General features: G+C 34.9%; 1 long non-coding RNA gene across 2 annotated transcripts in view; it reads right to left on the minus strand.

The window, feature by feature from the left end:
- Window positions 1-21,856, minus strand: part of LOC130036913 (uncharacterized) — a 103,858-nt gene extending 82,002 nt beyond the window's left edge. For both annotated transcript variants that reach the window (XR_008794470.1, XR_008794471.1), the window contains exons 1-2: window positions 21,727-21,856; window positions 20,676-20,733 (exon numbers count right to left, since the gene is read on the minus strand). This is a non-coding gene — a long non-coding RNA (uncharacterized LOC130036913). The remainder of the gene's footprint in view (window positions 1-20,675; window positions 20,734-21,726) is intronic.
- Between the last annotated feature and the right edge of the window lie 3,472 nt (window positions 21,857-25,328).

Raw genomic sequence — 25,328 nt, forward strand, 5'->3', positions numbered from 1 at the left:
AAATATGAATTAGGGCAATAGGTTTTCATCAACATAATTTCTTGAATGTGATATTGTAATTTAGTTATGCAGGACATTATGCTGAAAAAATTGGATATATTATTTTGTACTGTGCTTTCATATTTTCTCAAAATAAAAACAGTTTAAAATAGATCTTTGGGGTTATTTCTGGTAATCAAATAGCTTTTTTTCTGTTGATTTAATATTAATAGATTTCCCATAATGAATCATCCATGACATCCTAAAGAAAGTCCAATTGGGTATGACATATTAATTTTTCTCTGTACTTCTAGACTTGACTGATGTGATCTTCTATTAAGATTTATGATTTTATGTCGATATTCACAACTGATGTTAAAGTGAAGTTTTATTTTTGAGTAGTGTATGAGCTTTGCAAATTAAGTCAGACGCTTTCTGTCTTTCTTAATGCTGTATTTTATTTTATGTGTCATGGAACTTTTTTGGATTTTTTGGATAGAATTCACCTATTAACATTATCTGGACCTACAGTATTTCATGGAGCTAATTCTTTGGAAATAATTTTAATATACTCTATGATTTTTGTTTTATTTAGTTTTTTAACTTCTACAATTTTGTCAATTTTGTATATTCTCTTATATTCTCCAATATTTTCAATTTTGTTAATTTTATACTTTGGTTAAATTCGCCATTATTTTCAGATGAATAAGCATTGAACTTGCATTTGATAGTAAATTATAATTTTTATACCTTAATATACTTTCTCACTTTCATCTAATCTTTAACCAACACTTATGTGTCTTGTTTTTGCAGTTTCAGTTTTTGCATGCAGTTTTTAAAACTTACTTGAATCACTTTGATGTAGGTAATAATTTAAGATTTTAATTAGTTAGAAATTTAATACAACTACTGCTACTAGCAATACTACTAATATACGTAAAGTCTCACTGTTTGCTACAACAAATTATGATTGAATTAAAATATGGAATAAAATAAAAGTAATTATGAATAATAAATATAAACCTTTCTGGAGAAAATAAAATTTATTTGATTTCTGACTGAATAAGACACTTTCTAGAGCACAAAGAAAAAGAGAAAACAATAAATACAGATACATTGTGCTAAATAAAAAAATTAAAATTCTCACTATTAAAATTATTTGGTCATTTTAACAAATGGTTCTGTGGCAATTAGATGTCCATACACAAAAATGTGAGTTCATTAAATAATTCCATCATGTGACAAAACTAACTCAAAAAATATCATCGACCTAAAGGTTGAACTTTAAACATTCGGTCTCTAGAAGAAAACACGAGAGAAAAAATATGCAAATTTTCCCTAGTCAAAGATTTTTAGACACATCAAAATCACTACTTAAAATATAAAAGTAGAAAAATAAACCTTGATGAACTGAACGTCATCAAAATTTAAAAACTCTTTTTAAGACACTATTATTAGTAAACAAGACAGTCTACATGGTGGAGAACGAATATCTAGAAATTGTTTTATGACTGAAGTATAATATACATGTCACTAAAACACATACATGAAACATATCATTTTACATATCTGAAGTATATTTCACACATCTGAAATATATATTAAATATATTATTCAACATAAAGGTATTGTTTAAAAATAGTATAAAGAAGACTTAGTCTTTGAAAGTCTCTTTTAAAGACTACAAATGAAAACACTATTCTCATAATGTTCTCTTATCTGATATGGAAACTGGCTGAATTATATTAAGAGGATTCTTTTCTTCTTTGAAAAATATTAAAGTAGATTAGATACCTCTGCTATCAATATCAAAATATGTATAAATTAGTGACTATTTTAAATGAGTAACTGGTCTCTAAAGTGGGAAGTCCTGGTGCTGTAGAGATAGTGCAGGGGCTAAGGTGCTTGTCTTGCATGTGGTATATGTGGATTTGGTCTTCAGGACTGCATGTAGTGTTCTCAAGCACCACCACGAGAGATCCTGGAGCAGAGAGCTAGAAATAAACCTTGAACACCACTGGGTATGGCCTAAACCACCCAATCCCCAAATGATAAAATAAAATTATAAAGTGAAAAGTTCTCAGTTATTAGATATGTAGAAAACAATGAAATACTACCTCAGGTGGACTGAGCAAATATAACTAAATTTTCGACAGAGAATGCTAGATACAAATAAAAAATAATCTGAAATTAGGACCAAATATGGAAAATTTCAAAGATTCAGTAATAATTCATATATGTCATTGAAAAACCTACTTCAGAAATAAAAAAAGTTAAACCCTAATACAAGTAGAAAAACCATGAAGACCAAAGAAATATATTCATAGAATACAGTGAAAATAAAAGAGATATTAAAATTGATTATAAAGCCATAGAGACTAAATTGTGTTTCCTACATCTGGGTAAATAAATCGAACATAAATATAATCAGGAGATCAAGAACAAGTGTGTGTGTGTGTGTGTGTGTGTGTGTGTGTGTGTGTTGGGCACATGGTGGGGGGTTAGTATAGCTCAATATAAAACTAAGATGACAAATAAGGGAAGAAGTGATAGATTTGTCAAACAATGCTTCAGAGACAACAGAGGAAGAAAATTTGTAAAGACAAATTAGACCCTTACCTCATAATATTTTCAAAAATATGTTCCCCACACATAAGTTTCTTTGGAGGGCAGGAGGGACTTCCCTGGTACTCTGGAGGGTTGAGGCTTCTCCTGGCAGTTCTCAATCAAGCAGTGGTCATGTATAGGAGATCATGTAGTGCTGGAGATTGAACTGAAATTGGTCTCATTTAACTCAAGCACTTGACCTCTGGATAAGTTCCTTAAGTATAAAAAATGAAATGCTTTAGGACAAAATATGAGAACATATTTTTTATTTTTGAATCTAAATTTTTAAGTGACACAAAACCCCATAATATGACAATGTTGATTTCTTTATAAAAGTTTCCTTAAAATAAAATTAGATTTAAAAAGTTTTAATCAAATTGTATAATCATTAAGTAATTAACATCCATAACATATAATGAAAACCTTGAATTTTGAAAATCCTTAAAATAATGCCAGTATTCAAAGATAATTTATTTACAAGATAAATTAAGAAAGTGTGGTGATATAATTTAGTAGTTTAGGCTGAAATTAATTGCCATGCTGTCGTCTAGTTGGGATGGAATACATCTAAGGTTCATCTAAGCCTGGATTATGGTCATTGTGTTGAGTACACCAGATTCTTGTAAGTAGAAATATCATCTCAGAGATATTTTATTCATAAACCAACATGTAGGTTTTACCATGAGACAGAGGCAAAGGTTCTGTTTTTTTTTTCTAATTTAAGAGATAACTATACTAAGACACAAGAAAACTAAAAAAATTGTTTAAGAACTTTCAATCTGTATAGAATAAGAATTAGGACTCAAACCCAAACTGTTGCTTTATACTCTAGAATTGTGGCCCTCTCATACTGTCTCCAAACGAAAATATACATATTTAGGCAGATATATATTTATACGTGTTTATAGTATATATATATGCATGCTTATTCATACGTGCATATTTATATATGTATATACAGTGAGTTCATACAGAACTAAATGTACATGTGCATAAATGCACATATCTAGTTCCATGTATATTCTATAAAAAGTAGTTTAAATTTTAAAAATAATTAGGACTCTTTCCAAGTTAAGACACATGCCCTTTGAAAATGCTATGCATTTTTAATTTGTAAAATGACTTAAAGTAACGAAGGGTTTTGTTCCAACAATCTAAAATGAATCTTTCAAAAATATATCTATTATTTCAAAAGTGTTATTATTAAACAGGAATTAATAAGAGTTTTGTTCTTAAAAGTAGATTTTGAATCTCAATAATCAAAAAGATATTCTCTTTGTTAAGTAAGAGATAAAATATTTGAAGGTTTTCTCTCACATATGCATTAGTATACACAAACGATCTTGTATACTACACTGAAAATGTTCATATACACATAAAAGCCATTTCTTATATAGCATCATTCATTTTTTTGCCCTTCTATCTAAAGGTAGCTCAGTGCCCAGTCCTACCTTCCAGATCATGGAAGTCTTGATCTCTGAATTTCTCTTCTTCCCTACCTTCTTCAACTTGAGAAAGGATTGTCAAGTTCATCCTTGTCCAGAATTTAAATGCAGCTTTTACTTTGTTAAAGCTCACATATATTTGAATTCTAATAGTCTTGCCTCTTATTTGTAGGATGAACGTCCTTTCTCCCTTTCTCCAAGACATATAGGCCATTTAGGGACCTGAAATATGGCGTTTCTCTTCAATTCTGAAACAAGATGTGTGTGTGTGTGTGTGTGTGTGTGTGTGTGTGTGTGTGTGTGTGTGCGCGGCTCCTGCATGCGTGCACGCGCGCATGCACACGCGTCTGTCTATCTGTCTGTGAATGATGTCCTTGGAAAATTTAAAAAAAAAATACCTGGGCCAGTATTTCCCTCTGGTAAACCGAAAGTCTGTATTTTTGGTCCAGGAGACTCGAATCTTGAAATCTAGTGAGCATGTCTCCGATGTCACATCCATATGCATTTCTCCATACCCACAGCTCCAAAAATTAGCATCTTTACTTTTGTAGCTTTGGGATAGACTCAACGTAAACTAGAACTACTTCCTGCCACAAGTTCAGAGGAAGAGGTGGGAGGAAGCTCCTGTTGTAAGGCTGGCTAAAGATATTGGGAGCTTTCAAAGTAAAGAAACAAGCCAAACACTCATCCTTTAGCTCTAAGTGTGAAAAGCTTTCTTTCTTTTCAAGCTCTTGGAACACAATCTTGATTACATATTCTGCAGTTCGGGGGCGTTCTATTTGTGTACTCTAGAAAACAAAGCATGGAAAATAGCTAGGTGTCATTTCCATTCTACCCACCCCACCCATGTGTAGAAAAACAGCAAAACATTGTAAGAATCTTGAACAATGGGCGGGCACTTGCCTTGCATGTGGCCAACCCAGATTCAATCCCCAGCACCACATAAATGAGTGGTAAGCCCTGAGATCCACCAGGTTTAGCCCCCAAAATCAAACAAAAAATGAGTGATATAACATGTTATTAAGAAAGGGCTCTACGGTCAGAAAGAGGTAGATGTATATGCCATTTCATTTTTAAATGTTATACACACTGGAAATTTAATCCAACTTTATTTTTCCTGTGAAATTATATGTTATGAGCTACCTCAAAGTATAGTTGGGATAATTCATTGGGTCAGGGTATGTTGAGTGCTTTGTGCATAGTAAATTCTCAATAGTAGTAGATGATGTTAACAAAATCAGAAAAGCTCCCTTTCCATTATAAAAGGAGTAAAAAAATCATTTTATATTTAATTATATCTTCAGAAACCCTAGAAATGGAATATTATTAAACTATAATCTACTTTTAACCATCTTGTGACTAAAAAGAATTGGAAATCTCTAGGGGATTAAAACTGATCTATATATAGGGTCATATAAATATTCTAGATTTATAAAAGTGAATTTTCTCAAACCATTAAAAATACTAAAGATGTTGCTAGCAATGAAGAATAGAATAGATTTTTATTCAAAAACAGCATCTTCTTAAATTAAGTCAATTTTAGCATTATAATCTGTATTAATTTATATTTTATAAGAAATTGATATTTATTGTATCTCCTGTCTTTTCCCCTCCACTTCAAAAAAACTGAGATTTGCAAAATAAGAAATGTTCATTGGGGAGAAAAACAGTATGAAAATGCCAAGGATCTGAATAATTAACCAATTAGTTAAATGAGTTTACTCACATTCCCAGATGAAGTATACCCTGGTTAAAGAAACTGTTATTCATGAGAATGTATTGAACAAAGTTTTGGTCATTCAAATTCCTTTATAACTGACAAGTGTGAACCACTACGCCAATCTCGTCCCTAAAAAAATAATCACATAAAAGGTGTACGGAGAAAAGACAGGTAAAGGTGAAATTGATGTTCAACTAACAATTTTTTTTAAGTGGAACTAAAAGAGATTTCTGTAGCTTGTTTGAAAAGCTACAACTTTCAGCTCTCTCTGCCAACAACCACAGCTGAAACTGACAAGGTCTGACATCTCCCCCTGCTTTCCCTGCTCCCATTTTCTATGAAAATACTGTAGACATTGGATCAGAAAAGACAGTGGAGCCTTAAAATAATCACTCTTTCAATTTGCCCCTTGTTAGTTTCCATAGGAAACAAAAGTGGGAACTGTAGCCGGCAGCAACTGTCTTGTTAGAACCCTCTCTTGTCGATTCAGCTGTGGCTGTTGGCTGAAATCTGAAAGTGGCATTTTTCAAAAGGGCCTTTGGCTTCTGAGTCTGTAGAGTTTTCACTTTGGAAAGCAATAAAAACGAACGGAAAAACGTGAAAATTACTTCCAACACCTAGTTTTCATAAACCTTAGAATACTATTTCTCATGCCAAGAACTTTTCATTTCTCTGCCTAGTAGTTTATGTATGAGAACTGAACCCCATTTTATAAAAGCAAAAAGATACATCAAAGATGAAACCGTGCATCTTTGGAAGGTTAAATCCTTACCCTTGGATGTGTGCTACCTGAACTGTCAACTTTATTATGTCGAATTGCTTACATAAACATTCCATTTAGGTAGGAAGCTAGGTTTCCATCGAAATACCATCCTCAGTTCCTTCATATTTTATAAAGATTTCCCAAGTTGCAAGTGCTGGGCAGATTTCCACAGAAGAAAGGTAGAGAGGAGTTATAGAAAACAGTCCACCACAGAATATATTTTGTTTTTAAATAGGTTTACTTGGTGGAAAATACGATTCAAAACTCTATAATTGAACAGAACTTCAAGTTTTAAAATAAAGAAGCCTCACAATAATCATCAGCATGTGTAGGATGATTTCACTGGGGAGAGACAGCATTTTGCAAACATTCACTTCTATGCATTAGAGTCGAGTAGTTGTAATTCTATCTTAGATAAAAGTTCCATGAAACCGGGTGAGGTTTGATGACTGTCACACAAACAAATGTAACTCTAACACTTTTCTGCTTTGGTCATCAAATCTCTATTATGTTCCTGTATAAGGGGGTGTGGGGTGGAATTTCATTTTATTGAATAAAGGAGAAAGAGTGGAAAATATAAGGGAAATAATTCACTCCACATATTTACACAGTTTAAGTAGAGAGTTGTCCATCAGCTACTCGGCTAAACCAGAGTTTTCCAATGTTGTGAAGCCTGTGCACTTTCGCTTTCTCTTTCATTTTCAACTGCAACGTCAACAGCAAGAACCTCAGCTAATGGATGTGGTTCTGATACATATTTTTACATTTTTGACATAGAAGCACCTTAAAATTCATGTTTTACTTTATTGTTAACTTTTGAATATTTGGATCTAAAAAATCAGGTTCTTTAACTTATTTCCCACTCCCATCACCTGGGGGCATTAGTGCTCACAAATCTTGCCTCTGAAAAAATAGTCAAATAAACCATGTTTTCATATCCTTTCAGATAGTTCTCTGTTAGATTTAAAGTTTTTGAGAAAAGAAAGCACATTCAAAGCTCAGTGTTGGAGCAAAACTACTATTAGGATGGACATTTTAAAAAATCCCATAATAATAATTGTAGATAAAAAAAAACAAGAAAAATTTCTCTTCTAAAAGATGTCAGGAGTCAGGTTCATTTCAAGTAGTTACTAAGTAATTTGTGTAAAAGTCAGATTGTAATAATGAAAACACTGTTCAGTTTGTCTGCTCTTCCTTCAGAGCTCATTATTGCCCTTGCCATAGGTTCTCTATGGTGTATCCATTAGGTGTGTACAATAATAGTAGTTTAATCCCACTACACTCAATTATGTATCTCCCTTTAACAATGTCTGTCTCCTTTCATTTCTTTCCCTCAAAATTATGTCTAATGAAATAGAATTTGCTAGCAGTGAGGATAAAAAGAAAATAAACATCCTCTTTCTCAATATTAAAAATAGCAAATAGTAACTCGAATGCCAAGCGCACGCACACACACACACACACACACACACACACACACACACACAACAGTGAGTGGGCCGAAATGGATAATGATGTACAGAGGGGAGTACTAGCCCTCGGCCCTTCTCCTATCATTAATAACAACACACCTGACAAAGGAAAAGAAACTGACCATTAGAACAAAGCTACATCAACACACAATATTTTATAAACAACCCATTTTAGAACCTGAATCATTAAGCTGCATCTCTGTGGCCTCTTCAGAAAGACTGTCTTAGAAAATAATGGATTGTCTGCAAACTTTTATCTCAACTACTGCCTCTAGAGTTGTGCTACTTAATGATTAAAATTTGCTATTAATGGAACATGTGCTTCTGGAAAGAAAACTACTTTGGACATTGCACATGAAAATCAAGCATTTAATATACTGAATATACTGTATACACATTACAAATGTATTTGCATCCACCTTCCAAATAGCAAGCTCCCCAACCCTCCCCTCCCCTCCTTTCCAGCTGCTCAATCTGCAAGAATGTGCAGAAGTAATTTATCTGAAATGGCCACTATTGTTCTTGATTCTGATTTGATTCCAAAAAAGCCAAATAATAGAAACGATTTTGAACATCTATTTCGTGCACCTGTTGTGCTGCATTATGATACTCTGTGATTTCCATTTACGTCACATCTCTTGACATGCCATTGATACACCATGTTGCTTTGCTCAACAAAAATCCAGGATGCTAGAAACTAATGTCATTCTTATTTTACTATCAAATGGCGATGGAAATGCTCCTGAATGATTGCTTTGGAAGGAAACCGGAGCACATTCACGTAACTACTAGCCAGAGTATATTTAAAAGTTAAATAGATTTCAAGTAGCTGAACAGTCTGGGGTGATGCAATAAAAACACAAGATGTTTATGTTTTCCCATTGCTAAAAACAATAGGATTTAAGGATTTTCGTTTTTTTCTTTGTTACTTTCCCAACATTTACAAAAAGTAATGTTTGCATTGAGAACTCAAATAGATTTCCTGCTCCACTCTATATGTGAACTAGTTTCTTTGTTGATCCACCTAAGAAAGTATAGTGTTTTTCATTTTCAGCTCCTCAAATGTGCAGTATCATTTTTGTTTTCATTTCAATATATTGGCCCGCAAACTTTCCAATGTCTATAATAGCATCTTAGATTCTCATATAAAGACAATACACTTATATAGTTACACAGTAACCAAAAATGAGTCTGTTGTAATGCAGTGAGGTTTAGAGGACGCTATATTTTGTATTGCCCCAATGGGCATATTTGTTTTGAAGTAATGAACTATTCTAAAGTGTAACTGGAGTCAAATGATCATAATGCCATAATTTTATGGCACTGAGATTTCATTGTACCTATTTAAAGTATCAAGGAGTTTGGTTTGCTCCTTAAGTAGTACTAAAGAATTACAAAATGGTTCCTTTAATATATCCGAAGAAGTTGAAAATTGTTTGAGTCACAAAATTGTAGCAAGATTAAAATCATTTAAGGCCCTCTATAGATCAGCACTAAGGCAGGACTCAATCTTTCCCTTAAAATCCTTGATAGACTCCTAAGCTCCGAGTGAACTTTCCATTAAAGAATAAACCTAAACTTAGCAAAGTATTAGCTTTATTTGTAAACAGTCTCACGTTTTTTTTAATATAGTTTGATTTTTAATTGAGTTGAAATTTAGGCTTTGGATGTAGAGCTAGATAGCAGGCAGAGAAGTTAATCCATGATCCTCTTTATGGGTACGGGACCTGGGTAATTGCATTGAGACCCATGAATGACATAATAGTATGATGTCATCTTTGAATTCTGACTCATCTTTGAACAACGGGTCCCACATGTTCATACAGACTTTGAAAATGACACAGTTAGTCTTGAAGCTGTCTCTGATTTAAGATGAGGGCCATATACAAACTCTTACACAGCACTCTTGTTGAGGTGTTCTGTGTTACATCACTTTATCATATACTTACTGCATCAAAAGAAACATATAATAATTATTGGACTTGTTTGAAAGACAAGTTTCTGACTTTTGGATTTTTTTTCCATTTTCATGTGCTTTCTCCCTCACTTCTGCCTTCAACTCTCTAAATTAAAAGGGGTTCCAGAAAAGAGTAGTAATACAGAACTTGACTAAGGGAGTCTCTAGTGTTATTCATCTTTTTGCTCTTCTGGTTTTGAAATAGTAACCCATTCCTATCCTGTCAATCAAAGGAGTACATATTTTGGCTAAGTAAAGCAGGGTGCGTGTTTACAAGTAGCATAAAGTGAGAACAATTCACGATTATAACTGATTTTATGACTTTGAAAATGACACTACCTTGAACGCCTTTCTTTGCTTATCTCACCTGGCTACTCTTCCTTAACCACAGCAAACTGAGTGTAATGGAATTCTGAGGAAATCCCGGGACTTCACTAAACATGAATGCAGTCTTTCTCAAAGCATCTCTGTAATTCTATCCTGTTTCAGAGTCTACAATGACACATCTTGGGATATCCTCTCCCCCTTACCCCTGGAGAAATGAACATGCCAATGGACATTTTGAGAGCCAATCACTGCATCAATCCTTGTATTTAAATCTCTGTTTTCCCAGCTGCTCCTAAGATATCCTGTACCATATTTTGGAAATTCAGAGTTTCAAGGCATGAATAAAAACTGATGGAAGCAAGTGAGACCTGAGTATGTTCAAACATAGACTAGTCATTCAAAACATTTTTTAAAGTTTGGGAATGAGGAGTGTGGGAGAAAGAGTGTGGCAGAGGGCAGAGAGAGAGGGAGAGAGAGACAGAACGACAGAGACAGAAAGAGAGAATAGTTATTTTTCTAACATGGATATGAGGATCACAAATAAAATAACAGAGAAACCAAAACTCCAAGAGATTTACTGGAACATAAATTATGTCTTGAAAATCAGATTCTAAACACTCTTACCAATCTACGAGTGTGGGCAGAAAAAATAGAAAACAATAGGGTATTTCTAACTTCTACTCCCAAAGAGAACTTACAATTCTTATGAGATATCAATAATCTACCCATTTTTGAAAGTATACTTCAGTAAATATGTTGTAAGAACACTTAACTGGTCACAACTTGTGACAATCTATTATTAGGACCACTTACTATAATGTGTGCATTTTTATGCAGTTTCAACTTTTCTTCCACTAGTCATCTAAATAAAACGAATATACAATTAAATTGTTTTAGTAATATAAACAAAAATTTTCTTTAAAACAAAAGGAAATAATGCACATGACATTGCTTTGAAATAATATTTATATAAGGTATTATTTTGTTAAAAGTACAAATTCGGATATTTTAATTTTGTCTATATTAATTTTTAAAGAAAATTTTATTGACTCTAAAGTTTTTTGAAAGTGTTGCTTTTATTTTTACCAAAGGTAAAAACCTCTTGGTATTTCTGACAAATAAGATTGCTCAAATTCCATATTTTTATTGCAAGATGCACTAATTGCTGATTTTGTGTTCAGCTGTTAACATATTTTGTGACATTGATCAAGAATAGAAGGAAGAAATGGTCATGGTGTTTCTAGACTTCCTTTCTCAATTAGTACCTTTCTTTCGAAAATGATGTCAATACTGCATTGCAGGTTCTGGCACACCAGTCAGCGGTCACATCCACAATACTCTCTCTGGTGTTGGGTGTGCCTAGTGGTTAGAACACATTTGTCAGGTGCTCAGAAGCCTGACTTCATGACAGAACCAGTTCTCTGCAAATACTACTCTGATTAGATAAGCATCACACAAATCTGTTTTAAGTCATAAGTTAAAGCTGTAGAATGGAAGTATTTAAACTTTGAACTACATAGTTCCTCCACATAATTACAAGGTTTGGAAGACATTTTTCTCCCATAAGAGAAAAAATATACACATATATACATTTTTTTCCCTTGGGAAATGTTTATATCATGTGTGAAAGCAGTTGGTAGGAGTGAAATGTTTTTATTGACTGATTTTGACTACAGATATTTTGTAATCAGCAAAACATGAAACGCATAAAAACAGAAATAATTCACTATGAGGAAGAAATGGGAAATTAAACAACTCAGAAAATATTTAAGATTCAATTTTGAATTTTTTCTCTTAAAAGTATCACTTTCTGCAATATACTTATTGAAAGATAAATGGAAAACATACAATATATTTGTTTTCTCTCACCCTACATTATCTTCTCTTAAAACCATGAATTATCTTTATAATCATTGGCTACTTGAAGGAAAAAATTAAAAATGAAGGAATAGTGGGTCTTTGAATATTATCTATGGATTAAGAGATCAAGTTAATAGCCCTCTCTATCTTCTATTTCCATTTAGATTTATCTTCTCTTTATCATCACCACAAATGGGAAAATATTAGGTTCAATGGCTGATTTTCATCATTTACATCTCTAACTACCAAAGTTCACTCATTTCATATAATATAATATATACAGTACAATATATACAATATATACATATACATTGTATATAACATTATATATCACACATATACAATATAAAATATATAATTCATATAATTCACATATAATATCATATAAATATTAAATAGAAATATATTTTATAAATTTAAACGTTTATAATATATTTATATGTAATGTACAGAATTTATATATATATATATAAAACTCATGTCTCTCTTCTTCCTGGCATGTGTGAGACAGGGCATGTTTACTTAAACCAGAATAGTGAGTTATTCTAATAAGGAGCTGATTTAATACTACATGGATAAACATTCTTTCTTATCCTATTATGATTTATAAGACACTATATCTAAGAGTGTTAAATAACATTTCATTAGCATTAAAATATGACTGCATTTTTTCTAATGTTAATTTTCAGTAATGTTAACATTTGGAAAAGATCCTTTCTAAAGCTAACCTCAGGTATGAGATAAACCCCCAGTGAAGAAAAAGATATACCCATATTTTTTTCTCATAGGATAACATTCCATTTATAATACTGTAGAGCATGGTGGAATGATTATCAGTTTCTAATCAGATCTGTTTTTCCAATCTCTAGCTATCCTTTTCATTTTCTGTTCCCTCATCTCTTTGTCTTGCAAAAATGAGAGGACATAGTCATGATAGTGTCATTTTATAAATGTCATTTGTCTGATGGCTCCAATTTTTGGTTTGCCTTTTGTTTGTTAGCTTAGTTGGTTGTTTTGGTACTAGGTCCAGTGGGGCTCAGGAATTACTCCCAATAAGGTGCTCAGGAGTGGCTTCTGAAAGTGATTGGGTAATCTTGCAGTACTGCAGATGAAACTGAGCTCTGGCATGCCACATGTATGCCCAATCCCCTGAGCTACCATTTCAGCCCCAGGATCCAATAGTTACTTTATTGAAAAGTAGAGTGCCATACAATACAAAAAACTAGTTTCCAGAACTGCCAGAAAGCTTTCTCAGCTTCTCAGGCAGAAAATGAGTATGTTGGAAATGGCTTTGTTGTCAATGGAAATGACTTTGAGTTTCTATCATAACACTAGGAAGACTGCTCTGTATGAAGAGTAGAGATATTCAAGAGTTATTTCCCAATCACACGGGCAAAGGTAGATCTGTGTGGGACAGATTGGGATAATTTTTCTTCCCCTTTTCCCCCCAGGTCATGTGTAAGTTTGAATCTATAAAGGCAACCAAGGTAAACTCGCATATTCCACACAACAGGGTGGATCATTCACCACAGGGTATTTTTGATAGTGTTCTGTCCACCCTAATTTTAAACATCTAAGCAATGGGAGGCCAACCACTTCCCTTAGAAGATTACCCTACAGTCTAATAGACCTCAACATTAAGAAGATTTTCAATTGGTAATTGGTAATCAACCTAAATTTCCTTTTTCTTAATTTCATTCCATTACTCCAAACTCTCTCCCCTTGTTCCACCTAGCTTTTCACCCTCATTAGAGTTTGCGCTTTCCAAATTTGCAGATAGCTAGTAAAAAACAAAACAAAATTCCCTCAGTCATCATTTAGTTCTTTGAATGATATGTAAATTGCCATATATACTTTTATCCTTAAAATATTCTTTAATGGTAAACGATTCAGGTACCATTTTAATAAGAAAAAAGTCTATAAGTGAAAAGCACAGCAGTATGTAATGTACTGAAGGAGAATAAATACATTCTTAATGTGGGTGGACGGTAATGGTATCACTAAATTCACCTTCCTTTGCCCTTTACACAGACACAGAAGAAGTCATTAAGGCAATTCTACCAAACCTTCCCTTCCAAAGTTATTTATTTTTATTTTTTTAATCTATTCTTGCATGTTGTGAAAATATTTATTAATAGAATGTTTTCTATCAATAATTTTAGAAAACTGACTGTAGTATGAATACTTTGTGTTAGTGTATCTTTTTATAAAATATTACAAGGTAGTAGTTATGTTAAAACCAAGGTTCAATTAGTGAAACTAGTTGCTCTTTTTTATATTTAGACCATATCACTGATTTGATTTACTGGTAAAGTCAAAAAACTTTTTAAGTAGCCAACCTTCAAAATAATACTATTTCTAAACTAAGATTTCTAGTCATTTTCCTCCAATGTTTAAAATTCCCTCTCTGGTCCCTGTTAAAGAAATAATTAGATCCTTATTGTATCTAGAGTCCTACAGTAGTGACTTGGCTTTGCCTCTGTCCTTGAATATTATGATTCTTCTTGGTTCCTTGACTTCTACCTTAAATTTTAATCTAGTTTTCTGCTAACATTCCTGATCCTTAATACATGAATAAACAAGTCAGTAAAGTTTTGCATTACTTCCAAATAACTTGGAAAGTTATTCTATTAACCACATCCTGCTAATCTCACAATATAAATTATTGATGTTTCTGAAGATAATTATATGTATTTATAGAAAAATTCTAGTTGGAATCATAAACATTTGTAGTCGTAAAATTCAGTTAACTTTCAGTTTTAGTGTGTGAATCAAAGTACAAAACAAAATGAAAATTTGCGTCTCTAGAGAAGATTGTTTATACTCCAGAATTGATCCTGGGAGGCCTTATATTGATTTGGGGACAATTGTCACGCCTGTGGTGCTCAGAGCTTTTTCCTGGGTCTGTGCTTAGCAATCATTCCCTCATCCCTGATGTGATACTTAGGGAACTAACTGTATGCAAACCTGGGGCAAAACCAGGGTTTGCCATATGCAAGATAATATTTAACTTCAAGTATTTCTCTGGTCCTTACATGGATATTTTTAAGATTTATTTTTCATATATATATTTTTGATAACAAAAAATTTCAATATTTCTGTGCACGAAATATAAGGAGTCAATCAGTTTTGTAGAGGAAGAAAGGTAACAACCTTTGGGTTACTCTAGAATGAGTTAGAAAATCTGTGTCTTCAACCATGCCTGTGTCAGAGTCACTCTGAGTCTCAACAAATGAGTTTCTCTGCTTTAAGTTTCAAGTTGCCAGGAAAGAAAATCTAGCTTGAGCCCTTGTTGATCTTGGCTTATTGCACTAAATCAGAAAATTGGACTCAAGATATTTACAGTATTGCTGGAAATTACTATGACAAATCTATACATAAGAAATGGCTAATCGTTTGGAGCTAAGTTAAAGGGCTAATTATAGGAGTTGAAGATAAATCTGATGTTATAACCAATACTTGTTACTTCCCTTCATTTTCTGAGATTGGCACATGAACTACTTACCGGTAATTTTGTTTTGTTTGGGGGCAACATCTGGTGATGCTCAGGAGTTACTCCTGGCTCTGCACTCAGGAGTTACTGCTGCAGGTACACAGAGGATCATGTGGGATTCTGGGGATAGAATATGGGTTAGCCTTGTGTAAGGTAAGCACACTACTCACTGCACTATCGTTCAGGTCCCTATCAACTATTTTTTTGAGCATTCATTTGGAGCATCTTGTGAAAATCTAGAATATTTTTTTCCCTTTGATGGAGGTGAGGGAGGAGGGCGCACCTATAAGTGCTGAGGGCTTATTCCTGGCTCTGTGCTTAGGAATCACTTCTGACACTGATTGGGGACCTTATGTTGTGCTAGACATCAAATGGGAGCTGGCTGCATGCAAGGCAAGCTCATTACCTGCTGTATTATTCCTCTGGCAATGAAAATGTAAGATCTTTCAAATGTAGGTAGATGCAAATTTTTAGTTACAGTACAACTTGTGTTTTAAAAAAATATTTATTTAGTTGCAGTTTATGGGTACTTTCTGTATCCTCAGTCAGTAGTAGGTGAGAGTAAGGGAGAGGAAATAATTCAATTCCCAATCAGTTTGAGCTATCAGGACAGAAAGCTTAAGCCATGTTTTTCTCATTGACATTCATTCTTTCATTTGTATAAAATACCTACTCTATGATGTATTTATTTCTTCCAACTTCTTTCTCTAAAATGAGAATCTGGTAAATGAGGAGGGCTTGGTAAAAATCATGATTTCTACTGGAATTAATAATAACGTGGGAATTTTAAAATTTATATAGTACAGTTTATTATTTTATGATTCTCTTTTCTCCTCTCCCAAAAACACTGTTGCTTTGGATTTTAAATGTCTACTTGCATTGCTGGAAGCAGTTTGAAGCTACTGAACCCATGTTCTTCATTTTATTTGGATAGAAATACAGAAAAAATAACATATAGAAACATAGAGTTTCAGTCCAGCTCTCTCATCTGTAGACTAAGAGTACTTGCCATTTTCTTAAGCTGCCTCAGTACCCAGATCATTTCCATTTTTTGTTGTCAGACCTTTTAAATTTTAAGATACAACATCTATCTTCATGAATGATCAAGAACATCCAGCAAAGTCCAACCACAGGGCCCCCTGCAAAATCACATGAAAAGGTGTGGCCATTGTAATGTAGAGAAAGTCTATCTCAATTATTCATTATTGTTGAGGTCAAACACAATAATTGTATGAGCAATAATTGTATGGAGAATACCTAGTGTTGTATTTTAATACTCAAATTTTATTCTGGGTATTAAAATTTGCTGGATACTTTCATGAGATTAAATAATAAAGGTCTATATTCATTGTTATTTAAATGAATGTCACATTTTCATGGTTTCTATGACCATTCTTTTGATTTGAATGAGTAAAGCAATCATTTTCTTTCCAGATATAGTAATTGATATCAAAAGGTGCAAGAACTAAACTTCCCTGAACCTCTATGCAAAATATTGTTCTATAGAGTATTTTCTAAATTTTCTAAATCTTAGCCAAAATTATAAATTTCCACAGTTACTGATGCAATTTCTAGATTTATAATGTCCTTTATTATTATATATCCATCTAATGTAACTTTTATATTCATATTTATATTAATACAGTAACTGGAACTGGCTTTCTATTAAATCAACATAATAAGTTGTTGCGTTTTTATTTTTCCAAATCCAACGTAAGGCAGAAACTCTCTGATGACATTTTTTTAAGTAGTAGCCCACCAGAATCTTGTATATATTTTGAACTAAGTTATAGTTATTATGTTTTTTATTACTATACATTCAGAAAGGTGAAAAAATTTTCCATATAAATGTCATTCGAGTTTTTTTCTTCTTTGAATCTGTGCTTTATATATATATATATATATATATATATAAATGTATATGTTAGTATATGCATATTAATGTAACCAGAAAGTATAAAGAGTAAAATAAATTAGCTCCCTTCTTTTTAATGCCCATGCTGACCTTTTCAAAGATTGTTTTGATTTTCTTTTCTCTGCCTCTTGTGGTTCTTCTCTGCCAAGATTTTCTTAGAAATACTGGATCTTTAACATTGGGGGATTCTATATTGACTTCTTCAACATATCATGGAAGTCACTACTTTTGTATTTTGAATAATGCATGTGATATGGATTCACAAGTCTGGGAAATGTGCACCACAAGTTGAGAACCTGAGGCCTAACTCTCTTTCCTTCCTTCCAGGTGATAACCACAATGGGTACATTCTACATAGGCTTCTCAGGGGAAGAACTTCCAGTTCTTTCCCACTGCACTCAACTAGATCATGTATTTTCCCATTCACTTATCAAGAAATATTTCCTGAATGTTTATTTTCCTATGAATTAAGAATCAGTTAGAGACAGAAATTTCAACTTTGACCACAATATATTTAATGTGTCATTGTTCTGTTTCTCCATTATAGAAGACACTGGATGTGACATATGGAAAGCCAACATTGAGGTTAGCACAAACATTACTAAATAACAATATACATGTAAACTAAATTAATGCCAAGAGCTACCACTGTAGACATTGTCATCAATATGTCCTTCAATTTATTTTCCCAAGTGCTTGCAGGTACATAGACCTATTCTGTTTATGAAGCATATGAACCAAAACATGGAGGACATCAAGAATGGCAACCACAGAGAGGATGTACAGGCCCATGTTAATGTAAAAACTTTATCTTCATTAAAGTCATCTCCCCAAACCAGATAATAGGATGGCTCATGCAACAATAATATTCCTGCAGGTAGTTTCATAAAACTCATAAATTAATAGAATATCATAGGTTTCATATTTGTATTGGCAGTCTTTGGTGCATAGCACATGTATATAGCAAATTAAAACTGTAGAATTTTGTCTGTTAGATACATTAATTGCTTTTTATCATCAATAAAAGGTTTGAGAATATTTTTGATGATATAATAAGTTTATTTTCTCTACATGTACATTCACAGTAATAATATAAACATATATGCCATCATATAATAATTATTTTTGTTTTTTGAGGGGAGCTATACCTGGCAGTACTTAGGACTCTTGACTCTGCACTTAGGGATCACTACGATTATGCTCAGAGGATCAGATGTGGTGTTGGAGATTGAAATGGGGTTGGTTACTTTCAAGGTAAGTGCCTTAACCCCTGTGCTATCTCTGAGGCCCCCATGTCTTCTTATTTAATGCACAAATAAATCCTTTATAGTATAGTGCCTTGTCTTTTAAAAACAGGACATTTGCGTGAAGTTTTTAAAAATTTGTTTCTTCCCTGCTAAATTACTGTATTTTAGAAAAAGAAACATTATTCAGCAGCATAGTAAAGCTTACTTTTTAAAACATTCACGTAGTAATCATAAAGTCTCTATCATGCCAATCAGTGGATCCTACAAGAAATTCTACAAATTACATAAAAACCAAATGTGAGTATTTTATTATTATCAGTTAAGTCATAAAACAACTAAGTGGCTCTCACAGCAAGGGCAGAGCAAAACAACTTACTCTTGGTCAATACTATAAATTATCCATCTGATAATCCAACCCGGCCTGTTCTTTCTAACATTGCCCTTTTCCTCTTTCTTGCATAGGGCTGTTCTTTCATTATCAAATATTTTATGAGGCATTCATGCTACTGTTTTTATATCATCTTCTTTAACTTTTACTTTGTTCTTTAACCTGTTGTCCCTGACCAATACATGGGGGAGGAGAGAGTTAGTAAATGAGTAGAGCTTTTGAGGAAGCTTCCTTCCCATGTCTCTTGGCTAGCAGATGTAAAATAGTGAATAGCTCTCATCTACTGGTGTCTGGGATGGTTCCACCATTTGGGATTTATAAAAATGAATTTCTCACCCTCCACAATGTTATGCTTATATATTTATTGTTTCAACTTCTGGGTGAATGGGTGGGTGGATGGGTGGGTGGGTGGGTGGGATTCCTGTGAAACTGATTCATATTTTTTCCCCTATTCATTTATATCCTAGGTAGACTAACTTATGCTGGACCTAGAGAGAATTCTCTTAAGTGTTCTTTCCATAAGCAATTTATTTTTCATTTATATTATATCCATCTTTAATGGTTTGCTTTGCTGTCATCTAATTTAGATTAATGATATGCTAATATGTAAACCAGGGGAAAAATTCTTTCCCTCATGCTACCATATGAATGGGTCAGTGGCAATGCCAATTGCAAGAATAAATTTGGCTTGAAAACTTAGTCCTCATCACTGTCAGCCTCCCTAGCATTTCCCCATTGTATCTGAGGCTTCTTCTGAGAACATCACAGCAGGTCTTCCTCTGATTGCTAAGACATTCTCCAAAGGTGGAACAAGTGTATGAAGCACAATTGACATAATCTAGTCTTTAATGAGATGACTGCAGAGGAAGGTCAAAATTTAAAATGGAATCTTACTTAGCAGCTCTTCAGAACAACAACACAATACATGTTATAATATATACCAAGGTGGCAAAAACAGTTCAGTCCCAAAGAGAATCTTTATCTTTTCCCCCCTCTCACCTAAAATGGGCAATTGCTTTTCTGCCAAAGAGACTCAAAAGGGCCATGAAAACTAAAGTCCTTCAAAGCTGTTAAATGCATCTTCAAATTTATAATAAAATTCAGCATGACAAATCTTCCAGGAAAATCTCTGGAGCCTCCTAGCAGCACTAACACAATTTTTCTTTAAGTCAGTGTTTAAGTATTCAACACCTTGAGAGACAGGGAGAGCAAATGTGGGCCAGGAAAGCAAAGCCAAACAAAAACCAAAATAGAAAGGAAAAGCAACCACAACAAAGACAGTAGGGGGAAAAATGCAAACAGCCACGCAAGCTATTAAACATATGCCAAAGTAAACAATCGGTATGGGCTTGCCCTGCTTTGCCCTGCAGGTAGACACAGGCAGCATGGGAGCAAATGGAAAGGAGAGAGAAAGCAGAGTGGAGGAGCTGCAAAGCTTGAGAGCGGGACAGGCTGATTGTGAGCCTCAAGATACACCATCAGCCATGCAAAACAGGACATACCTTTCTGGCTTGCTGGTTCTGTCAGTTGAGACAAAGCAGTCCCATTCGCAGCGGGAGGCTAAATCAAAATGAAATTTTATTTAGTCTGCACTGTCCCCAGATTGGGTTTCAGAACGACTGCTTTAGGAGATAGCATGGATGTGGCTGATGCATGCTTTGCATATGAAACTGCAGTAGGAAAAGAAAATCTACATAATCAAAAAAATCTGTGCTCTCTGTGTGTGACAAAAACCCTGGCCTCCAGTGATTTTACTGCAGTGTATGTTTTCAGGCGGGCCTTTTTGGGTGAAATGCATGTTTCAAATGTCTTATCTAGTAGTATCTACAAATAGTTAAAAAAAATAATCCTCTGGTTAATAGAAATATATAGGTTCCTGGTTACAACTCCGAAAATTAATTGTGATTTGTTAAAGGTATTTATAGCACATCAAAAATTGCGTGAGAAAGCAAATTGAATTTTAAAACATAAAGGGTTATTATTTTTCTGGTCAGGGGAAGCTTGTTTTGACCATTATTATACTTTGAAATCTCCATCTAATAAATGGGAGGCTCTATTCTGATGCAATATCTGAGAACTGAGAGTCCCTCACTTTCTTTGCAAGACCCTTAATTCATTCATATTTAGAGGAAATTTGTTTTAAATTAGAAGGGAAAAATTCAAACTACACTTTAAATGTTGACGATATTTTAGAAAAAAATTTTTAAGTCCCAGAAAACTCTAGAAAGGGATTGTAAGAAGCAGAGAAAGCATATGAGGGAATTCTTGAAAAATACATAAAATGTATCTACTGTCACTCTGACCATGTTCTTTTCTTCCCACAGGTTTCTCATTGGCCTAGCCCAGGAAGAAGTGACAGGCAAGGGTTAAGAAAACAAGGGGCAGAATAGAACCTGTTGGTAAATCTATATTATTTCTCAGAGAAATACTTATCCCAGCTTGATTTTGATAGATCAATTCCCTGAGGTCAAATGCTGCCAATCATTTGCTTTAGAGATTAAAAAAAAAGGAAAAAGTTAAGAAATGGGGGTGGAGGGAAATACCCAAACCTACCTGTATAAAATGGTAGCAAAAAAGGCCAGAGAGCCTATCCCTCTGCAGAATGCTCTGCAAAATATAGACAGTCACCATGCTGTTCTGTGAAGTATTCCTAAGGACTGGAGGAACTTGGGATCTGTCCGGTTCAGCTCTGAGTAGGTAGTCTCCACTCCACAACCCAGAGCAGCAGAAAAACTTCTCTCAAGAATAAGCCCCAAAGAGCTCAAACAAACAATGTGCTTGCACACGGTCTCGGCAGCGATTGCCAACTAGGAAACCATGGGCTGATGCCCCTTAGAGAAACAGGCAAGGCTGCTTCTGGGGTTTAGTTGGGGACATAATATTCTTAGAAAAGCTTCCCTCGCCTCTAGTTTGGGTTGGCGACCTGTCAGTCATAATATATACAAATGCAAAGGTCCCCTTAAATTGATCATTTTGCATTCACTATGATGGCATCGTGTTCCACTGTGCACGCCATCAGCATAATTAAAACCTAAAATCCAAAGAGAGCCTGCCTTTATTTCCTTTCCCCTCCAGAGCCTCTGCTTCCAGGTCTCCCTAGAACAAGGGCAGTGCCTTGGCTTCTCTGCTGCTTTCAGCCACCCCCCCCCCGTTTTTTTTTTTTGTTGTTGCCTGGGCTTTCTGTTATATCTTAATTATTCAGCTAGTTATTAAGCAGGCATTTTGATGCATATTATTTTTAGAGACAGGACACCCCTTTTCCAAGGAATGGAAAGATGTGAATTCTTAGCAAATCCTATATCCCCCAAATTCAGTGCACCTGGCATTCACTTTCTACCTAATAAGCATCCGTGAATATGCAAATGTTCAGTGTCTCAGTAACCTCATTAATTTATTCCTCAGGCAATCATAGAATGTGAACCAGTTCTGTGCCTCTAGTGCTAGAAATGGTGCCGATCGGGGCTATGAGAATCTGCTGAAAGCCTCGGCTGCATATTGAAATACTGTTTCATCTTTACTCTGTCCTTTGGCTCGCTAATTCAAACAAAGACCCTTGACAGCAAAAAGCAAAAGTTAAAAAAAAAGAAAAGAAAAGAAATGCTGGGAGATAATAATAAAGTCTGCCCCTTCAAGACCAAAAACAAACCAGAGGTGATTCCTGGTTTGAATAAAATCACGACAAAACACTTTTCACACTGCCCATCTTATCTTATTTTGTTACTATTGCCATGTGTGTATGTGTGTGTCAGAAGGAGGCAGGGGGAGCAGAGAACGACCTCCTTTCCATACTGCTATGTAGTCAAGTCTTCTTTCTCTTTGCCCACATTAAAAGCCCTGAATAATGTTTATAAAATGTTAGGGAATCCCGGTAGGTTTCCTATTTAACAAGCCATGTATGACAAATCACAGTGTAATGTACTACGTTCTTAATCTTTAATTAGAATGTGAATATCTGCTAGAGAACGCAGTTAACTTTGACACGTTAAATCTTCTGGTTAAAGTGCCTTACAGGAAGAGCAAAGATGAAGCACTGGAACAATCTCCTGCTTCTCTCCATTCACCCAGACAGTTGGGGGAAGGATGATAACATCTTGTAATACCTGCTCTGTAGTAATTAATCGCTGTGGTATTTAGGACCATTCAAGTAGACAAATATGACAGAGACAGGGACAATTAGGAACCTTGTTCAAGCTACATTAACTTTTCCAGCTATTACAACACGGCAGCTCAAGTTTGCTTGTAAAAGCTGCAGAGGGATTGCTATGCATTAGCCGTGCGATTATTAATGAAAGAAAGGGAGAATTGTGTTTATTGTAGTTTGAAAATTGCAAATAAATTTCAATTATCTGCTATGTCATTTTGTTAAACATGCATTCTGGAAATGACTTTGTACTCTAAATCATGAACTACTTAGAGCAAACTAATACCAGAAACCTTTAGGGAGATAGGAAGTCAATATTTTTGTTTAACTGAATTTTTTTTTGTAAGTGAAATGGGAGATGGGAGAAATACTTGAATGAATTTTAGGTAGCAAGCTCGGGGCATCCTGGCATTCATTCAGCCCGTCATTTGCCAACAGTTCTTGAGTCAGATGTCCCATGCAGACATCAGGACAATCAGAAACACCCAGTTCTAAGAAATCAGAGAGCCTCTCCTTCCATTGAGACCACCCTCAAAAGATGTATAAGAAATCAATTATGATGAATGAATCACGTCTAACTTTTTGCCATAGCTGTTCTTTCCAAATAACAAAGCAATTGGAATGGGGTTGGGAGGAAAACCCTAATAAAGTATTTTCTCAGCTGAAGAGGTGATGGAGTCAAGGTTTCTGGAGAATGGCTCATGTCTATTTCCTTTCAGGAGGACAACTGCCAATCATTTTGAATGGCAAGCTAGACCTGAAATAAAATAAAACAGCAAAATACACTGGGAGAGAAGAAACAAGCACACTCGTTTTTCTACTTCTGTGTCTGCAAGTATTCATTTCTCAAAACAAGCCCAGTATGGATCCAGAACAAAACTGGTCCTCAGCGTGCTTACACAAACCTTGAGTTCAGGTGTACTGTCAAGGGCTGATGAGAGGCACATCTTGGAGCCCCCCAAAATTCCAGTTGAAACTTCCCATAGGTCCAACTAGCACTTTACTGGGGACCCTCCTAGGGCACAGTCCTCTCCATTAATTATTCAGTTGCACTGATCTTCAAGAACTAAATCTGCAAAAATAATTCTGGTGGATCCTGGAGTTAGGAGCCCTTTGCAATTGTCATCTGTAAATTAAAGAAAGACCAGTTTAGCATGACACAAATCTGCATCCCCACCCCAGAATCTGTTGTCACACACACACACAAAAAAGCCGCTCAGTGCTCAGGAACAATCTCCCCTCTCAGCCGAGCTGCGATGATGTCAGCTTTCTGATTACAAACTGCTTATTTATGCTTCAACAGCTGCCAAGAGCAGCAAATAAGTGGCTAAAAGAGTGTCTAGACCAGGCTTTCAGGCCTCTATTGTCTGGAGGTTGTTACCTGGTTGACAGCGATGGGTCCAGCTGCGTGGCGTGAAAGGGAGCAGAGATGGCCAGCCGGTGATTGACAGAAGTGCCCGCTGGGTCAGCCCCAGTGCCCCAGTGTCATTATACCCCGGCTCCGAAGGGAAAGCCAGGGCCCTGCCTTGAGGTTGGAGGTGAAAGGAAATGTTGGAGGGCAATGAAAAAATCTTTTGGCCAAATTTGTGATCATGAGCACTTCCCTAGGGGAAGCAAAGTGGGCGCAGAGTGGCCCTGAGTGGGCATCACCGGCAAAGGGAGAAGCCTGGCCATTTCTGAGACCTTGCAGTCCCTGGAGGCAGCGTGTTTGGGCAATGTTCACTCTCCCTCCTTCTCTTTCTTTCCATCTCCTCTGCAGTGGGACAGTTCATCCCAAGCAAATGCATTTGCAGCGACCTTTTACATTCACCTCTCTGGTAGTCTGATGAGGGTTTTCTAACCCTTCCTTGCAGTATTTACAGTTGTAGACCTACAGAACATGAACATTCCAGCAAGGGGGGGGGGGTGGGGTGGGCTGGGGGGACAAGAGGCTTTTCAAACTGACATCATTACCTAATTAGAATTTTCTACCGCTAGTTGCAACCTTGGAGTCTTCCTTATTTGTTTCCAGTCA

The sequence above is a fragment of the Sorex fumeus genome, unplaced genomic scaffold, assembly GCF_029834395.1.
Source record: "Sorex fumeus unplaced genomic scaffold, SorFum_2.1 ptg000006l, whole genome shotgun sequence".
In the NCBI taxonomy this organism is placed as follows: Eukaryota; Metazoa; Chordata; class Mammalia; order Eulipotyphla; family Soricidae; genus Sorex; species Sorex fumeus.